Here is a 17,221-nt window from a genome sequence, read left to right as displayed (position 1 = left end):
GTCGGTATAGAACTTGCCCGAGATTCGATCGTCGGTATACCTATACCTTGTTCAATCTCGTTACCGGTAAGTCTCTTTACTCGTTCTGTAGCACGTCATCGTGTGACTAACTCCTTAGTCACATTGAGCTCATGATGATGTTCTACCGAGTGGGCCCAGAGATACCTCTCCGTCACACGGAGTGACAAATCCCGATCTCGATTCGTACCAACCCAACAGACACTTTCGGAGGTACCCGTAGTGCACCTTTATAGTCACCCAGTTACGTTGTGACGTTTGATACACCCAAAGCACTCCTACGGTATCCGGGAGTTGCACAATCTCACGGTCGAAGGAAAAGATACTTGACATTAGAAAAGCTTTAGCATACGAACAATACGATCTAGTGCTAGGCTTAGGATTGGGTCTTGTCCACCACATCATTCTCCCAATGATGTGATCCCGTTATCAATGACATCCAATGTCCATGATCAGGAAACCATGATCATCTATTGACTAACGAGCTAGCCAACTAGAGGCTTTCTAGGGACACATCATGATCTATTTATCCACACATGTATTATTGTTTCCTGTTAATACAATTATAGCATGAACAATAGACGATTATCATGAACAAGGAAATATGATAATAACCATTTTATTATTGCCTCTAGGGCATATTTCCAACAGTCTCCCACTTGCACTAGAGTCAATAATCTAGTTACATTGTGATGTATCGAACACCCATAGCATTATGGTGTTGATCACGTTTTGCTCGTGGAAGAGGTTTAGTCAACGGGTCTGCAATATTCAGATCCGTGTGTACTTTACAAATATCTATCACTCCACTCTGATGGAGTTGTAGCAGCGTTTGATGTGCTTCGTCTTCCGGTGAAACCTGGGCTCCTTGGCTATGGCAATGGCTCCAGTGTTATCACAGAAGAGTGTCATAGGACCCGACGCGCTTGGAACCACTCCAAGGTCGGTGATGAGCTCCTTCATCCAAATTCCTTCATGAGCCGCTTCTGAAGCAGCTATGTACTCTGCCTCACATGTAGATGCTGCCACGACTTCTTACTTGCTGCTGCACCAGCTCACTGCCCCACCATTCAACACATATACGTATCCGGTTTGTGACTTTGAGTCATCCGGATCTGTGTCGAAGCTAGCGTCGACGTAACCCTTTACGACGAGCTCTTCGTCACCTCCATAAACGAGAAACATTTCCTTAGTCCTTTTCAGCTACTTAAGGATATTCTTGACCGCTGTCCAGTGTTCCATACCGGGATCACTTTGGTACCTCCCTACCAAACTTATGGCAAGGTTTATATCAGGTCTGGTACACAGCATGGTATACATTAGAGAGCCCACGGCTGAAGCGTAGGGGACAGAACTCATCTTCTCTCTATCTGCTGCCGTGGTCGGCGACTGAGTCTTACTCAATCTCATACCTTGCAAAACTGGCAAGAACCCTTTCTTCGAGTTTTCCATATTGAACTTCTTCAATATCTTTTCAAGGTATGTACTTTGCGAAAGACCTATGAGGCGTCTCGATCTATCTCTATAGATCTTGATGCCTAATATGTATGCAGCTTCTCCAAGGTCCTTCATTGAAAAACTCTTGTTCAAATAGGCCTTTATGCTCTCCAACATCTCTATATTATTCCCCATCAATAATATGTCATCCACATACAGTATGAGGAAAGCTACAGAGCTCCCACTCACTTTCTTGTACAGACAGGCTTCTCCTTAAACCTGTATGAACCCAAACGCTTTAATCACCTCATTAAAGCGAATGTTCCAACTCCGAGATGCTTGCACCAGCCCATAGATGGAGCGCTGGAGCTTGCATACTTTGTTAGCACCCTTAGGGTCGACAAAGCCCTCTGGTTGCATCATATACAACTCTTCTTTAAGGTTCCCGTTAAGGAACGCTGTTTTGACGTCCATTTGCCAAATTTCATAATCATAAAAGGCGGCAATTGCTAACATGATTCGGACTGATTTCAGCTTCGCTACGGGAGAGAAAGTCTCTTCGTAGTCAACTCCTTGAATTTGTCGAAAACCCTTTGCGACAAGCCGAGCTTTGTAAACGGTTACATTACCGTTTGCATCAGTCTTCTTCTTGAAGATCCATTTATTTTCTATGGCTCGCCGGTCATCGGGCAAGTCCACCAAAGTCCATACTTTGTTCTCATACATGGATCCTATCTCGGATTTCATAGCCTCAAGCCATTTGTTGGAATTCGGGCCCGACATCGCTTCTTCATAGTTCGAAGGTTCACCGTTGTCTAACAACATGATTTCCATCACAGGGTTGTCGTACCACTCTGGTGCGGAGCGTGTCCTTGTGGACCTTCGCGGTTCAGTAGTAACTTGATCCGAAGCTTCATGATCATCATCATTAACTTCCTCTACAATCGGTGTAGGCGCCACAGGAACAACTTCCCGCGCTGCGCTACTATCCTGTTCGAGAGGGGGTGTGATTACCTCATCAAGTTCTACCTTCCTCCCACTTACTTCTTTCGAGAGAAACTCTTTCTCTAGAAAGGATCCGTTCTTGGCAAGAAAGGTTTTACCTTCGGATCTAAGATAGAAGGTATACCCAATAGTTTCCTTAGGGTATCCTATGAATACGCATTTCTCCGCTTTGGGTTCGAGCTTTTCTGGTTGAAGTTTCTTTACATAAGCATCGCAGCCCCAAACTTTAAGAAATGACAACTTAGGTTTCTTGTGAAACCATAGTTCATACGGTGTTGTCTCAACGGATTTAGACGGTGCCCTATTTAAAGTGAATGCTGCAGTTTCTAATGCGTATCCCCAAAATGATAGCGGTAAGTCGGTGAGAGACATCATAGATCGTACCATATCTAATAAAGTGCGATAACGACGTTCAGACACTCCGTTGCGCTGCGGTGTGCCAGGCGGTGTCAGTTGTGAAACGATTCCACACTTCCTTAGGTGTGTGCCAAACTCGTGACTCAAATATTCTCCTCCACGATCAGATCGTAGACATTTAATTTTTCTGTCACGTTGATTCTCAACCTCACTCTGAAATTCCTTGAACTTTTCAAATGTCTCAGATTTGTGCTTCATCAAGTAGATATACCCATACCTACTCAAATCATCGGTGAGGGTGAGAACATAACGATAACCACCACGAGCTTCAACGTTCATTGGACCACACACATCAGTATGTATTATTTCCAATAAGTCGGTTGCTCTCTCCATTATTCCTGAGAATGGAGTCTTAGTCATCTTGCCCATGAGGCACGGTTCGCATGTGTCAAATGATTCAAAGTCAAGAGACTCTAATAGTCCATCAGTATGGAGCTTCTTCATGCGCTTAACGCCGATATGACCAAGGCGGCAGTGCCACAAGTATGTGGGACTATCATTATCAACTTTGCATCTTTTGGTACTCACACTATGAATATGTGTAACATCACGATCGAGATTCATCAAGAATAAACCATTCATCACTCATATAAATAGAACAACCATTATTCTCTGACTTAAATGAGTAGCCGTCTCGCATTAAGCAAGACCCTGATACAATGTTCATGCTTAAAGCTGGTACTAAATAACAATTATTAAGGTTTAAAACTAATCCCGACGGTAGATGTAGAGGTAGCGTGCCGACGGCGATCACATCGACTTTTGAACCATTCCCGACGCGCATCGTCACCTCGTCCTTGGCCAGTCTCCGGTTATTCCGCAGTTCCTGCTTTGAGTTGCAAATGTGAGCAACAGCACCGGTATCAAATACCTAGGAGCTACTACGAGCACTGGTAAGGTACACATCAATAACATGTATATCACATATACCTTTAACGTTGCCGACCTTCTTGTCCGCTAAGTATTTGGGGCAGTTCCGCTTCCAGTGACCCTTTCCCTTGCAGTAGAAGCACGCAGTCTCAGGTTTGGGTCCGTTCTTTTTCTTCTTCCCGGCATCTGGCTTACCGGGCGCGGCAACAGCTTTGCCGTCTTTCTTGAAGTTCTTCTTACCCTTGCCTTTCTTGAAACTAGTGGTCTTGTTGACCATCAACACTTGATGATCTTTCTTGATTTCTACTTCTGCAGACTTGAGCATTGAGTACAACTCGGGAATGGTCTTCTCCATCCCTTGCATGTTGTAGTTAAGCGTAAAGCCTTTGTAGCTTGGTGGGAGAGAATGGAGGATTCTGTCAATTATAGCATCATCCGGAAGTTCGACTCCAAGTGAAGTCAGACGACCGTGTAACCCAGACATTTTGAGTATGTGCTCACTGACAGAACTGTTCTCCTCCATCTTACAGCTAAGGAACTTGTCGGAGACTTCATATCTCTCGACACGGGCATGAGCTTGAAAAACTAGCTTCAGCTCCTGGAACATCTCATATGCCCCATGTTGCTCAAAACGCCTTTGGAGCCCTGTTTCTAAACTGTATAACATGCCACACCTAACCAGAGAGTAGTCATCACTCCATGTTTGCCAGACGTTCAGAATGTCCTGGGCTGCTGCGGGAGCGGGAGGGTCACCTAGCGGCGCATTAAGGACATAAGCCTTTTTAGCTGCTTCAAGGATGAGCTTCAAGTTGCGAACCCAGTCCGCATAGTTGCTACCATCATCTTTCAGCTTGTTTTTCTCTAGGAATGCGTTGAAATTGAGGTTGACGTTGGACATCTACAATATTTATAAAGACAACTTTTAGACTAAGTTCATGACAATTAAGTTCATTTAATCAAATTAAGTATGAACTCCCACTTAAATCGACATCCCTCTAGTCATCTAAGTAATACATGATCCATGTTGACTAACCCGTGTCCGATCATCACGTGAGACAGACTAGTCACCATGGTGAGCAACTCCATGCTGATCGTATTCAACCATACGACTCATGTTCGACCTTTCGGTCTCTTGTATTCGAGGTCATGTCTATACATGCTAAGCTCGTCGAGTCAACCTAGGTGTTTTGCGTGTGTAAATCTGGCTTACACCCGTTGTATGCGAACGTTAGAATCTATCACACCCGATCATCACGTGCTGCTTCGAGACAACGAACCTTCTTAACGGTGCACACTTAGGGGAATACGTTCTCGAAATTTTAAGAGGGATCATCTTATTATGCTACCGTCGTTTTAAGCAATAAGATGTAAAACATGATAAACATCACAATGCAATCATATAGTGACATGATATGGCCATTATCATCCTTGCTCTTTCGATCTCCATCTTCAGGCATCGCATGATCATCATCGTCACCGGCGTGACACCATGATCTCCATCATCGTGTCTCCGTGAAGTCGTCACGCCAACTACTACTATCACTACTACTATAGCTAACCGTTAGCAATGAAGTAAAAGTAGTAAGCACATGGCGTTGCATCTCATACAATAAATTTAAGACAACTCCTATGGCTCCTGCCGGTTGTCATACTCATCGACATGCAAGTCGTGAAACCTATTACAATAACATGATCATCTCATACATCATACATGCAACATCACAACTTTGACCATATCACATCACATGTCAAACCCTGCAAAAACAAGTTAGACGTCCTCTAATTGTGGTTGCAAGTTTTACGTGGCTGATTTGGGTTTCTAGCAAGAACGCCTTCTTACCTACGTGACAGCCACAACGATGATATGCCAAAGCTATTTACCCTTCATAAGGACCCTTTTCATCAAATCCAATCCGACTAGAGTAGGAGAGACAGACACCCGCTAGCCACCTTTATGCACTGTGTGCATGTGTGTCGGTGAAACCAGTCTCACGTAAACGTACGTGTAAAGTCGGTCCGGGCCGCTTCATCCCACAATACCGCCGGAAAAGAATAAGACTAGTAACGGCAAGAAAATTGACAAATCATCGCCCACAACTTTTGTGTTCTACTCGTGCATAGAATCTACGCATAGAAAACCTCGCTCGGATGCCACTGTTGGGTAACGTAGCATAAATTCAAAATTTTCCTACGCATATTCAGATCTTCCTACGGAGAGACCAGCAACGAGAGAGGGGTAAGAGCATCTTCATACCTTTGAAGATTGCTAAGCGGAAGCGTTGCTAGAACGCGGTTGATGGAGTCGTACTCGCAGCGATTCCGATCTAGTGCCGAACTACGACACCTCCGCGTTCAACACACGTGCAGCCCGGTGACGTCTCCCGCACCTTGATCCAGCAAGGAGGAGGGAGAGGTTGGGGAAGAACTCCAGCAACACGACGGCGTGGTGTCGATGGAGAGACGAGGTCTCCCGGCAGGGCTTCGCCAAGCGCCGGCAGAGAGGAGGAGGAAGAGGAGCAGGGCTGCGCCGAGAGAGAGAGAGAAAACGGTGTATCTCAATGGCCAAACCCCCTCTATATTTATAGGAGGAGGGGGAGGGGGTGCGCCACCCCTAGGGTTTCCCCCTAGGTGGTGCGGCAGTCACCAGATGGGAGGGGGCGGCGGCCAGGGCAGGGAAAGGGGGGGGGGCGCACCCTAGGTGGGCCTTGGGCCTCATCTGCGCCTAGGGTTTCCCCGTTCCCCCCTTCTCTGGTACGCATGGGCTGGGTGAGGGGCGCACCAGCCACCTAGGGGCTGGTTCCCTTCCCCACTTAGCCCATCTAGCCTCCCGGGGTCGTTGCCCCCCTTCGGTGGTTCCCCGGGGCCACCTTTGGTGGTCCCGATACATTACCGGTGACGCCCGAAACACTTCCGGTGTCCAAAACCATCCGTCCTATATATCAATCTTTACCTCCGGACCATTCCGGAGCTCCTCGTGACGTCCGGGATCTCATCCGGGACTCCGAACAACTTTCGTTAACCTCGTACAACAATTCCCTATAACCCTAGCGTCATCGAACCTTAAGTGTGTAGACCCTACGGGTTCGGGCGACAAGCAGACATGACCGAGACACCTCTCTGGCCAATAACCATCAGCGGGGTCTGGATACCCATGGTGGCTCCTACTAGCTCCACGATGATCTCATCGGATGAACCACGATGTCAAGGATTCAATCAATCCCGTATACGATTCCCTTTGTCTGTCGGTATAGAACTTGCCCGAGATTCGATCGTCGGTATACCTATACCTTGTTCAATCTCGTTATCGGTAAGTCTCTTTACTCGTTCCGTAGCACGTCATCGTGTTACTAACTCCTTAGTCACATTGAGCTCATGATGATGTTCTACCGAGTGGGCCCAGAGATACCTCTCCGTCACACGGAGTGACAAATCCCGATCTCGATTCGTACCAACCCAACAGACACTTTCGGAGGTACCCGTAGTGCACCTTTATAGTCACCCAGTTACGTTGTGATGTTTGATACACCCAAAGCACTCCTACGGTATCCGGGAGTTGCACAATCTCACGGTCGAAGGAAAAGATACTTGACATTAGAAAAGCTTTAGCATACGAACAATACGATCTAGTGCTAGGCTTAGGATTGGGTCTTGTCCACCATATCATTCTCCCAATGATGTGATCCCGTTATCAATGACATCCAATGTCCATGATCAGGAAACCATGATCATATATTGACTAACGAGCTAGCCAACTAGAGGCTTGCTAGGGACACATTGTGATCTATTTATCCACACATGTATTACTGTTTCCTGTTAATACAATTATAGCATGAACAATAGACGATTATCATGAACAAGGAAATATGATAATAACCATTTTATTATTGCCTCTAGGGCATATTTCCAACAACAAACGGTAACAAATTCACAGTTGAATTTCCAACTGATGATGATGCATGGGAGGATGTCCATGTGGTTGGCAAGACGCCCAACCAAGGTGACCACAATGGTAGTGATCATCATGGTGCCGACACCGACGATGACACGCATAGGTTGCAAGGAGATAGCGACAATGCCGCGCACAGCACATGCGGAGATCTCGATGACAACATCGACAACGAGGAGCATAGTGACGATGACAATCAAGATTATGGTTATGGTCACGACGACTACGCTGACGACACGGATGTCGATGACACGCCCGGGACTCATCCGTCTTCCTCAAGGGCATCAACACCGACACAATTTATGTCGCCTCCTTCGCAAGCTACAACGGACTCCTCAGGGCCTCGTCGCTACAAGACCCTCAAGAAAATCTACAAGTACACAAAGTCAGTTACGCTCGACTACTCCAGACTATGTCTGTTCGGAGTTGAGGAGCCCGCGAACTTCGTAGAGGCGAGCAAAAGTCCTAGCTGGATGCACGTCATGGATGAGGAGATGAAGGCGATTGAGAGCAATGGCACGTGCACTTTGGTAACCTGACCTCCGAACCAAAAGGCGATTGGTTTGAAGTGGGTTTACAAGTTAAAGAAGGACACGAAGGGTGCCATTGTGAAGTACAAGGCAAGACTCGTTGCAAAGGGATACATACAACATCAAGGAGTTGACTATGATGAGGTGTTTGCACCGGTTGCTCGACTCGAGACGGTGAGAGTGCTCCTAGCTTTGGCAGCACAAGAGGATTGGAAAGTTCATCATATGGATGTTAAAACCGCTTTCCTCAACGACGATCTCACAAAAGAAGTGTATGTGCAACAACCCCTCGGCTACGAGAAGAAAGGCGAAGAAGGAAAATTATATATGCTCAAGAAGGCACTTTACGGGTTCAAGCAAGCGCCAAGAGCTTCGGAATCAAAGTTAGACCGAAGTTTGATCTCGCTCGGGTTCAAAAGTTGTGCCCTCGATGCTCCCAAGGGAAGTCTATCAAGCACCGAAGAACAGGTGAAAGTTAAAGACGTGGCAAAAGAGAAGTGTTGCCGTCAGGTTATGGATGAGCTAACGACAGTGAAGTCAATTCATGGTACGCTACGAAGAACGGCAAAAGCAATAATGCCTATGAATAGTAGTCGGCGTATTTGGGATCCAGGTGGCATCATGAACGTCATGTTTAGGGGGTGAATATTGGGATTAAACCCGACGTCCACGTACACACAACCGTGTACGTATCCGAGTAGAACTCCCAAGTAGAAACCGACTAGGGTTGTACTTAGGCTGTTTAGCTCCTTATATACCGGTGTAACCCATGATGTAAAAACACCAGATCGAAAAGAAAGAAATATACCATGTCGTTGGCAATTGGCAACTCTCTCACTCACGATCGATCCCACAACGTGAGTAGCTCCCTGACACAGAGACGGAAATGGTTTTGCGCTGCGAACTGCCTCTACAGCTTTTCTGGCTTTTTGTTATTAAAGCTTGCTCGAATGAGCTGCTCAAAACAAGGAGGAAATGGTCGCCCACGAACGAGCCTAGTGATCGTGCCATCCCAAGATGCTCGCCGTGATCGATCCCTACATGCTCGCCACGACCTGCGTGATCCATGCCATCCCATGGTGCGGAGTCGGACGAGCTACAAAGTCTCTAACAAACTAACTGAAACTACTGCATCTATACGTGCACACACACGCTGACAGACTGAATTTTATTCAGCTAACTAACTGAACTAATTGAAGTTTCTGAACTTGACTGAAGACTAGCAGAGTGCAGCTGATTATCTAACAAATCACCCCCTAATCTGCTGCACCTGTGTGATCCCGAGCCTTTCCTTCAACTCCATGAACTGTACTCTGCCCAGAGACTTGGTGAGCACATCAGCAAGCTGATCTTCCGTGCCCACATACTCAATGTCGATCTTTCCAATCTCTACACAGTCTCGGATGAAATGATACCTCAAGTCAATATGCTTGCTGCGATCGTGATGCACCGGATTCTTGCTCAGCGCGATTGCCGACTTGTTGTCCACCAGCAGTTTGACAATTCTTGTTTCAGTGCCTTGAATGTCAGCGATCAGTCTGCTCAGCCACACTGCTTGCATAGCTGCCGCCGCCACGTACTCGGCCTCGCAGGAGGACATCGCGATGATCTTCTGTTTCTGTTATGCCCAGGTAATCAGGTTTCGCCCAAGGAAAAATACTGACCCACTTGTGCTCTTGCGATCGTCAAGATCACCGTCGTGATCGATGTCATTGTACCCCACAAGGTCTGGTTCGTCCCCTCCACCTCGCTGGTACTTGCATCCATGATGAATTGTGCCGCTGATGTAACGCAGAAGATGCCTCACGGCGGCCATATGCTGCGCCGTTGGTGCCTCCATGTAGCGGCTGACAATCCCAACTGCGTAGGCAATGTCAGCTCGAGTGTTTGCTAGATAGCGCAGGCTGCCCACCACACTCCTGTAGTAGGTCGCATCCACAGCTGGACTCCCGTCGCTCTTGGATAGCCGTAGACGATTTTCCATCGGCGTTGAGCCCGGCTTGCAGCCTGTCATCCCCGTCTGCTCGAGGATCTTGCGGGCATAGCTGCTCTGGCAAAGTGTGATGGTGTCACCCTTCTGCTCGACCTCAATTCCAAGGTAGTAACTCAGGGGGCCGAGATCACTCATGCTGAAAGTGCGTCGCATCTCCGCCTTGAACTCTGCGATCTCGTCGGCGTTGGCGCCTGTGATGATCAGGTCATCTACGTACACCCCCCACAAGCAGGAGGGTGTCGCCTCTGCCACGCTTGTACACAGCATGCTCAAGCAGGCTCCGCTCGAAACCGAGCGTCGCAAGCGCACTGTCCAGCTTGATGTTCCAGGCCCGTGGTGCCTGCCGCAGCCCATACAACGCCTTGTGCAGTTTCAGAACAGCTTGCGCGTTGTTGTCGTCGACGAATCCCTCAGGTTGCCGCACGTACACTTCCTCGGCCAGTTCTCCGTTGAGAAATGCTGACTTCACGTCCATGTGGTGAACGTGCCAGCCGCGGTGCGCGGCAAGCGCGACGAGCATGCGCACAGTCTCCATCCGCACCACCGGCGCGAACACCTCCTCAAAATCGATGCCCTCTCTCTGTGCATATCCCTTAGCAACCAAACAAGCTTTGTGCTTGATTACATTACCTTGAGGATCTTTCTTGATCTTGAACACCCATTTCAGACCGATGGCCCTGTGACCAGCGGGCAGCTCAGTCAGTTCCCAGGTGTTGTTGTCGCGGATGGCGTGCATCTCCTCTTCCATCGCCTTTCTCCAGTACCCCTCAACGAGTGCGTTGTCGACGTTCCCAGGCTCCTCAGCAGCTAGCAGGCACAACCCACTGTATTCGATCTCGACCGGCTCGGCGTGGTCAATCACCTCCTTCATCAAGCGAAAACGGAGCGCCACCCCTTCCGTATCATGAGTCTCTCCTGTAGCAGGCGTCACGAATGGCACAGGCGAAGGCTCCGGCGTGCGAGGCTCGCTGGGCACCGAGGGTGCACACGGCGTCGCCGTGGGCGTGTCCGGAGCGCGGTCGCTGCCGCTGCTGGACTCGGTGTTGTCGACGGAGTACTCGACGGTGAAGGACGCGGGCGCGCCCGTGGGCACCGCTGGGTCGGGCGCCACCTCCGAGTTCCAAGGACGATCTTCGTCAAAGGCCACGTCGCGAGTGATGTGCATCTTGCGAGCCGCCGGATCGTAGACGCGGTAGGCCTTGCTGCCCTCCTCGTACCCCATGAGCACCATGGGCGCCGCGCGATCCGATAGCTTGGTGATGCCCGGCCCCACCTTCTTCACGTAGGCAGTGCACCCAAAGGTGCGCAGATAGGCGACGTTGGGACGCCGCCCGTGCCAGGCCTCGTACGGGGTGACTCCCTTCAGAGCACGCGTGGGCGCCCTGTTCAGGATGTGTACTACAGTTTTCACTGCCTCGCCCCAGAACTCTCCGGGGACCTTCATTGCCTTGAGCAAGCTGCGGGCGGTCTCGACCACCGTCTGGTTCCGGCGTTCCACGACGTCGTTCTGCTGTGGGGAGTACGGCGCCGTCGTGTACCTTCTGACCCCATTCTCGTCGCAGTACGTCTTGAACGCGATGGAGTTGAATTCGCCGCCCCGGTCCGTCCTGAACGCGAGGAGCTTCGCGCCGCGCTCGCTCTCGGCGAGCGCCTTGACCTTGCGGAAGAACTTGAACGCCTCGTCCTTCGTCCGCAGCATCTCCACCCACATATAGCGGTTGTAGTCATCGACGAGGAGGAGGAAGTAACGATTCCCGCTTGGTGTCGCTGGCGTCACCGGTCCGCACAAGTCGCCGTGTACCAGCTCCAGACCGCGCTCAGCGCGATACGAGGACGCGCTCGGGAACAGCGTCCTGTGCATCTTGGCGAGCGCGCACCCGTCGCAGAGCTGGTCTACGCGCACGATCGGCGGCACCCCTACGACCATCCCCTTGCTGGAGAGGTCGTGGAGCGCCCTGAAGTGGAGATGCCCGTAGCGGGCATGCCAGCGCCACGCCGTGTCGTCGGCCTTGGCGAGGAGACACACCGGCCCCGTGATGTCGAGCTGCAGCATGTACAGGCGGCACCTGGAGCGCCTCACACGTACGAGCAGCAGTCCTTCCTGGTCGTGGATGCACATCTCGCCGTGCACGACCACCGTCTTGCATCCAGCTTCATCGAGCTGCCCAATGCTCACGATATTGCTCCGCAGCCGGGGTATGAAATACACTCCGGTCAGTGCACGGTGTGCTTTGTTCCTGTAGTTAAACAACACCGTACCGCGCCCGCAGATATCCACAAAGGAGCCATCACCGGACTTGACAGTGCCGGTCACCGACTCGTCGAGCGTGGAGAACGCCGAGCGGTCCCCGGTCATGTGGTTGCTCGCGCCTGTGTCCAAGTACCAGGCTTCTCGCGCCGTCTCCACCGGGACCACGTTCTTCTCGTTGAGGAAGACCCGCTCACGCACCGGCTTGTCGTCGATGAGGGCGAGCCCACAGCTCACGGCCATGAGGAGTGTCGGCTGATCTTCTTGAGCCTGGTTGAGATTGGCCTCCTCCTTGTGTTCCTCCTTCGGCTTGCGGCAATCTCGAGCCATATGGCCCTGGATCCCACAATTGTGGCAGTTTCCTTTGATGCGGTAGCCGCCGCCCGGCGCGCCCTGATTGCCGCCGGGTGGGCTGTCCTTGCCTCTTCCGCCTCGTCCTCTGCCGCGGCCACAACCGCGACCGCCACCGCGTCCATCTCCACGACCGCCGCCACGCGACGAGCCCTCGCCCTGCTCACGCTGCTTGGCGCGAGCGAGCCACTGCTCCTCAGTGAGCATAAGGCTACCACCGGCGTTCACCGTCGCGCCGTGATCGTAGCGCTCCTCGGCCGCTTTGAGGCGGCCTGTTAAATCCTCAATACTCAAGGTATCGAGATCAACGAGCGTCTCAATGGACAGGGCTATCTGCGAGTACCGTAGAGGCACCACGCGCAAGAACTTCCTTACCGCCTTTTCCTCCGAGACCTTGTCGCCGAGGATGTTCAGGTTGGTGACCATGGACCCGAGCCGCATCGCGAAGTCGTCCACAGACTCACCATCGCGGAATTCGATGGTCTCGAACTCCCGCGCCAGCGACTGGGCCTTCGCTGCGCGCACGCGGTCACCGCCGATGCGCATAGTAGCGATGGCGTCCCAAGCCGCCTTGGTCGTCGGCTTGACGGCGAGTGTGCTCAGCATCTCTGGTGGCACAGCTCCAAGGATGGCCTCCAGCGCCATCCGGTCCTCGTGGTAGTCGACGTCGCCGTGCTCGACGGCGTCCCAGTAGCCGTGCGCCTCCAGCTTCACCTTCATCAGAAGTGACCAGTCGTTGTAGTTCGTCTTCGTGAGCATCGGCCAGCTTGCCGATCCAGACTCCCGAATCACCTTCTGGACCACAGGCAACGCGACCTCGCGCCCGCGTGCCCTGCGGCTCCGCCCGCGCCTCCGCGGCAGCGAGCGTGACGGGGACCGTGCACGCGGTGGCGTCTTCGACCCGGAGCCGCCCGCGCTGGTTCCGTCGGCAAAGTCCTTGCCACCGTCCGCCTTGCTGCCGGCCATGTCCGAAGGATGTCGACGGGCTCTGATGCCACTTGTCGTTGGCAATTGGCAACTCTCTCACTCACGATCGATCCCACAACGTGAGTAGCTCCCTGACAGAGAGACGGAGATGGTTTTGCGCTGCGAACTGCCTCTACATCTTTTGTGGCTTTTTGTTATTAAAGCTTGCTCGAATGAGCTGCTGAAAACAAGGAGGAAATGGTCGCCCACGAACGAGCCTACTGATCGTGCCATCCCACGATGCTCGCCGTGATCGATCCCTACATGCTCGCCACGACCTGCGTGATCCATGCCATCCCATGGTGCGGAGTCGGACGAGCTACAAAGTCTCTAACAAACTAACTGAAACTACTGCATCTGTACATGCACACACACGCTGACAGACTGAATTTTATTCAGCTAACTAACTAAACTAATTGGAGTTTCTGAACTTGACTGAAGACTAGCAGAGTGCAGCTGATTATCTAACATACCACAGGACCAATACCGTCCTGTAGCCATCAAGTTGCCTAGTGTTATTCTCGTGCAATAGCTAGCTAGATCGATTCCAGCGAATACATCCACCTGCTAGCTTGCTTGCTAGTTGATACGTACGTACGTGAGTTGGCCAAAAGCATCCGCTACTCAAAACGCATCAAGAGCCAGGTGTATACGTGCCCGATCTCGACGGAAAGCACTCGTAGGCGAGCAACGTACGACGTACTAGCAGGGATCTGGGCCAACATAATACTTGTTTGCATCATCTTTGCGGGGCACAATGCCATCTCGTGTTGATGATCTCGACTGGCGCGAGGAGCTCATTTGTGGGGACTGGAAGTGTCATCTCAACTTGAGTAGAGGAGGAGAGGGCTTGGCGAAGTTGTGACACGTGGAAGACGCGGGTGCACCCTGGCGCTCGCAGGAAGCTTGAGCTCATAGGTGACGGGGTTGATGACACGGGTGATCTTGTATGGCTCGAAGTAGCGGAAAGGAGAGCTTGTGATTGGAGCGGCGAGCCACCGATGTGTGGACGTACGATTGTAGCTTGACGAAGACGGAGTCCCCCACCCTGAAGCAACGGTCTGTACGCTTGTTATCGGCTTGGCTCTTCATGATGTTGCGCTCTCGATTGAGATGTTCAGAGAGGACTTGCTGCATGTGCTTGCGTTCTTCGAGCCATTCTTGTAGTTGCGGCAGTTTGCAGGTGGAAGCTGCTTCGATGCCCTAGTGTCGAGGTTCGTGGTCGTAAAGAGGTGCAAAAGGAGAAGTATTGAGAGCCGAGTGAAAACTGGCGTTGTACCAGAATTCCGCGAAGAACAAGTACTGGTGCGAGTTGCTGGGATTTGCGTTGGTGAAACGTCTCATGTAAATCTCCAGGCATTGGTTGACCCGTTTCAAGTGCCCTTCTGTTTGCCGGTGGTATGGCGTGCTCATGTTGAGTTCAGTGCTGATTGTCTGGAAGAGCTCATGCCAAAAGCCGCTGGTGAACACAGGATCTCCGTCGGAGACGATTGCTTCAGGGAGCCCGTGCAACTTGCAGATGTTATCCAGGTAAGAGTGGGCTACCATGCAAAGAGAGCCTTGGTTCAGTGGTTGGGCATGCTGTTGTACAGCCCAACGACCCGAGTTCAATTTCTAGAATTGACAGCTGATGCACAGGGATGCAATTGATCTTTCCTGATGAAGGAAGGTCGTCGATAAAGTCCATGGTAACTACCTTCCACACGTCATTTGGAATTGGAGTGGTTTGAGCAGCCCGAGGTAGCAGACGCTCTCGGGCTTGCCTACTAACAGATGGCACACGACTAGACATACTGCTTGGTGTTCTCTTTCATTTTGGACCAATAGAACAGGCGGCGGAGGCGCCGGTAAGTCACGGGTACTCCGGAATGGACCCCCATCGTGCTATCATGGAGTGCCCAGAGCATGCGTTGCTGTAGAGGAGGGGAGCCACCGAGCCAAAGGCGATCTCTGAAGTACAACATGCCATCATGCATTGCAAAGCGGTGTTTGGGGTTTGGTTGTCTAGCAACGTTGTTGATGATTTTCTGCACTTGGGGGTTGGTCTAGCTGGCCACTATATCATCCAACCATGCGGGCTTGCAAACATAGATGACCGTGACTGATTCTCTCGGAGCATGACGAGACACCGCGCTGAACACATAAGTGTAGGGGATCATTTATAACCTTCTTTGATAAATGAGAGTGTAGAACCCAACGGGTAGCTAAAGGTAGAACAAATATTTCCTTAAGTTCTATCAACCACCGATACAACTCTACGTACACTTAACGTTTGATTTACCTAAAACAATAATAAAACCATAAGTACTTTGTAGGTGTAGTAGATAGGTTTGCAAGATAATAAAGAACAAGTAAATAAAAGTTAGGTGTTGTTTAGTAGAAAGCTTTTTATGTAACGCAAGGAAAAGATTGTCCATAGGCAACGTGACAAATACTTATCATGTGCAATGAGGGAAAGGCATACGCTAACACACTTTTCATACTTTGATCATATGCACTTATGATTGGATCTCTAGCAAGCATTTGCAACTACTAGAAATCATTAAGGTAAACCCAACCATAGCATTAAACATTAAGTCCTCGTTACTCCCATACGCGCACAACCCCTTACTCGGGTGCCACTATAAGCGGATCATGAAAATATTACAAACCCTCCAGCATGTATCCTTCATGTGTGTGCCTCACGGAAGGCACCTTAGGATAACACCATATCAACACACAACTTATACCAATAACGTCATATCACAATTAACCCGTAGGACAAAAAGGATCTACTCAAACATCATATATAGGATAACCATATATCATTGAGAAATAGTATGTAGTGTTCAGCACCATGTTTAAGTAGAGAGTTGAAGCCGTAAAAGAGGTGTTACACCGTTGCATAGAGGGGGTGAGAGTTGGTGTGGACGGCGACAAGATTGTTGATGTAGCTCGCCGTCGCGCTCCTTGCCCCGGCGGCACTCCGGCGCCATCAGGAGAGAGGGGAGAGATCCCCCTACTTCTTATTCTTCCTTGCCCCCTAGATGAAAGGAGAGTCCCCCTCTAGTTCATGGCCTCTATGGCGGCGGATGGGCAGGATCCCCTCCGAGATTGGATCTCCCTCTGTGTTCTCTTGTGTTTCATATTCCTAGTTTTTGACTCTTCACTGTTTCTTAAACTCTCGGAGATCCGTAACTCCGATCGGGCTGAAATTTCTACATGATTTATTTCCATAAATTATCTTGCTTGTGCCCAAAGAAGACCCCCAACCGACTCACGACATGGCTACTATAGGGCAGGGCGCTCCAGGGGGTATGGGACGTGCCCTGATGGGTAGTGGAAGTTGTGGGCTTCCATTTATGTTGATTCCACCTTCCAAAAATCACATATATTTTAATATATTTCTTCATAAATTTTTATCGCGTTTGGACTTCGTTTGGTATGGATATTTTGCGAAA

The sequence above is a fragment of the Hordeum vulgare genome, chromosome 2H (genome assembly GCF_904849725.1).
Source record: "Hordeum vulgare subsp. vulgare chromosome 2H, MorexV3_pseudomolecules_assembly, whole genome shotgun sequence".
In the NCBI taxonomy this organism is placed as follows: domain Eukaryota; kingdom Viridiplantae; phylum Streptophyta; class Magnoliopsida; order Poales; family Poaceae; genus Hordeum; species Hordeum vulgare.
This window is presented reverse-complemented; position numbering follows the sequence as displayed.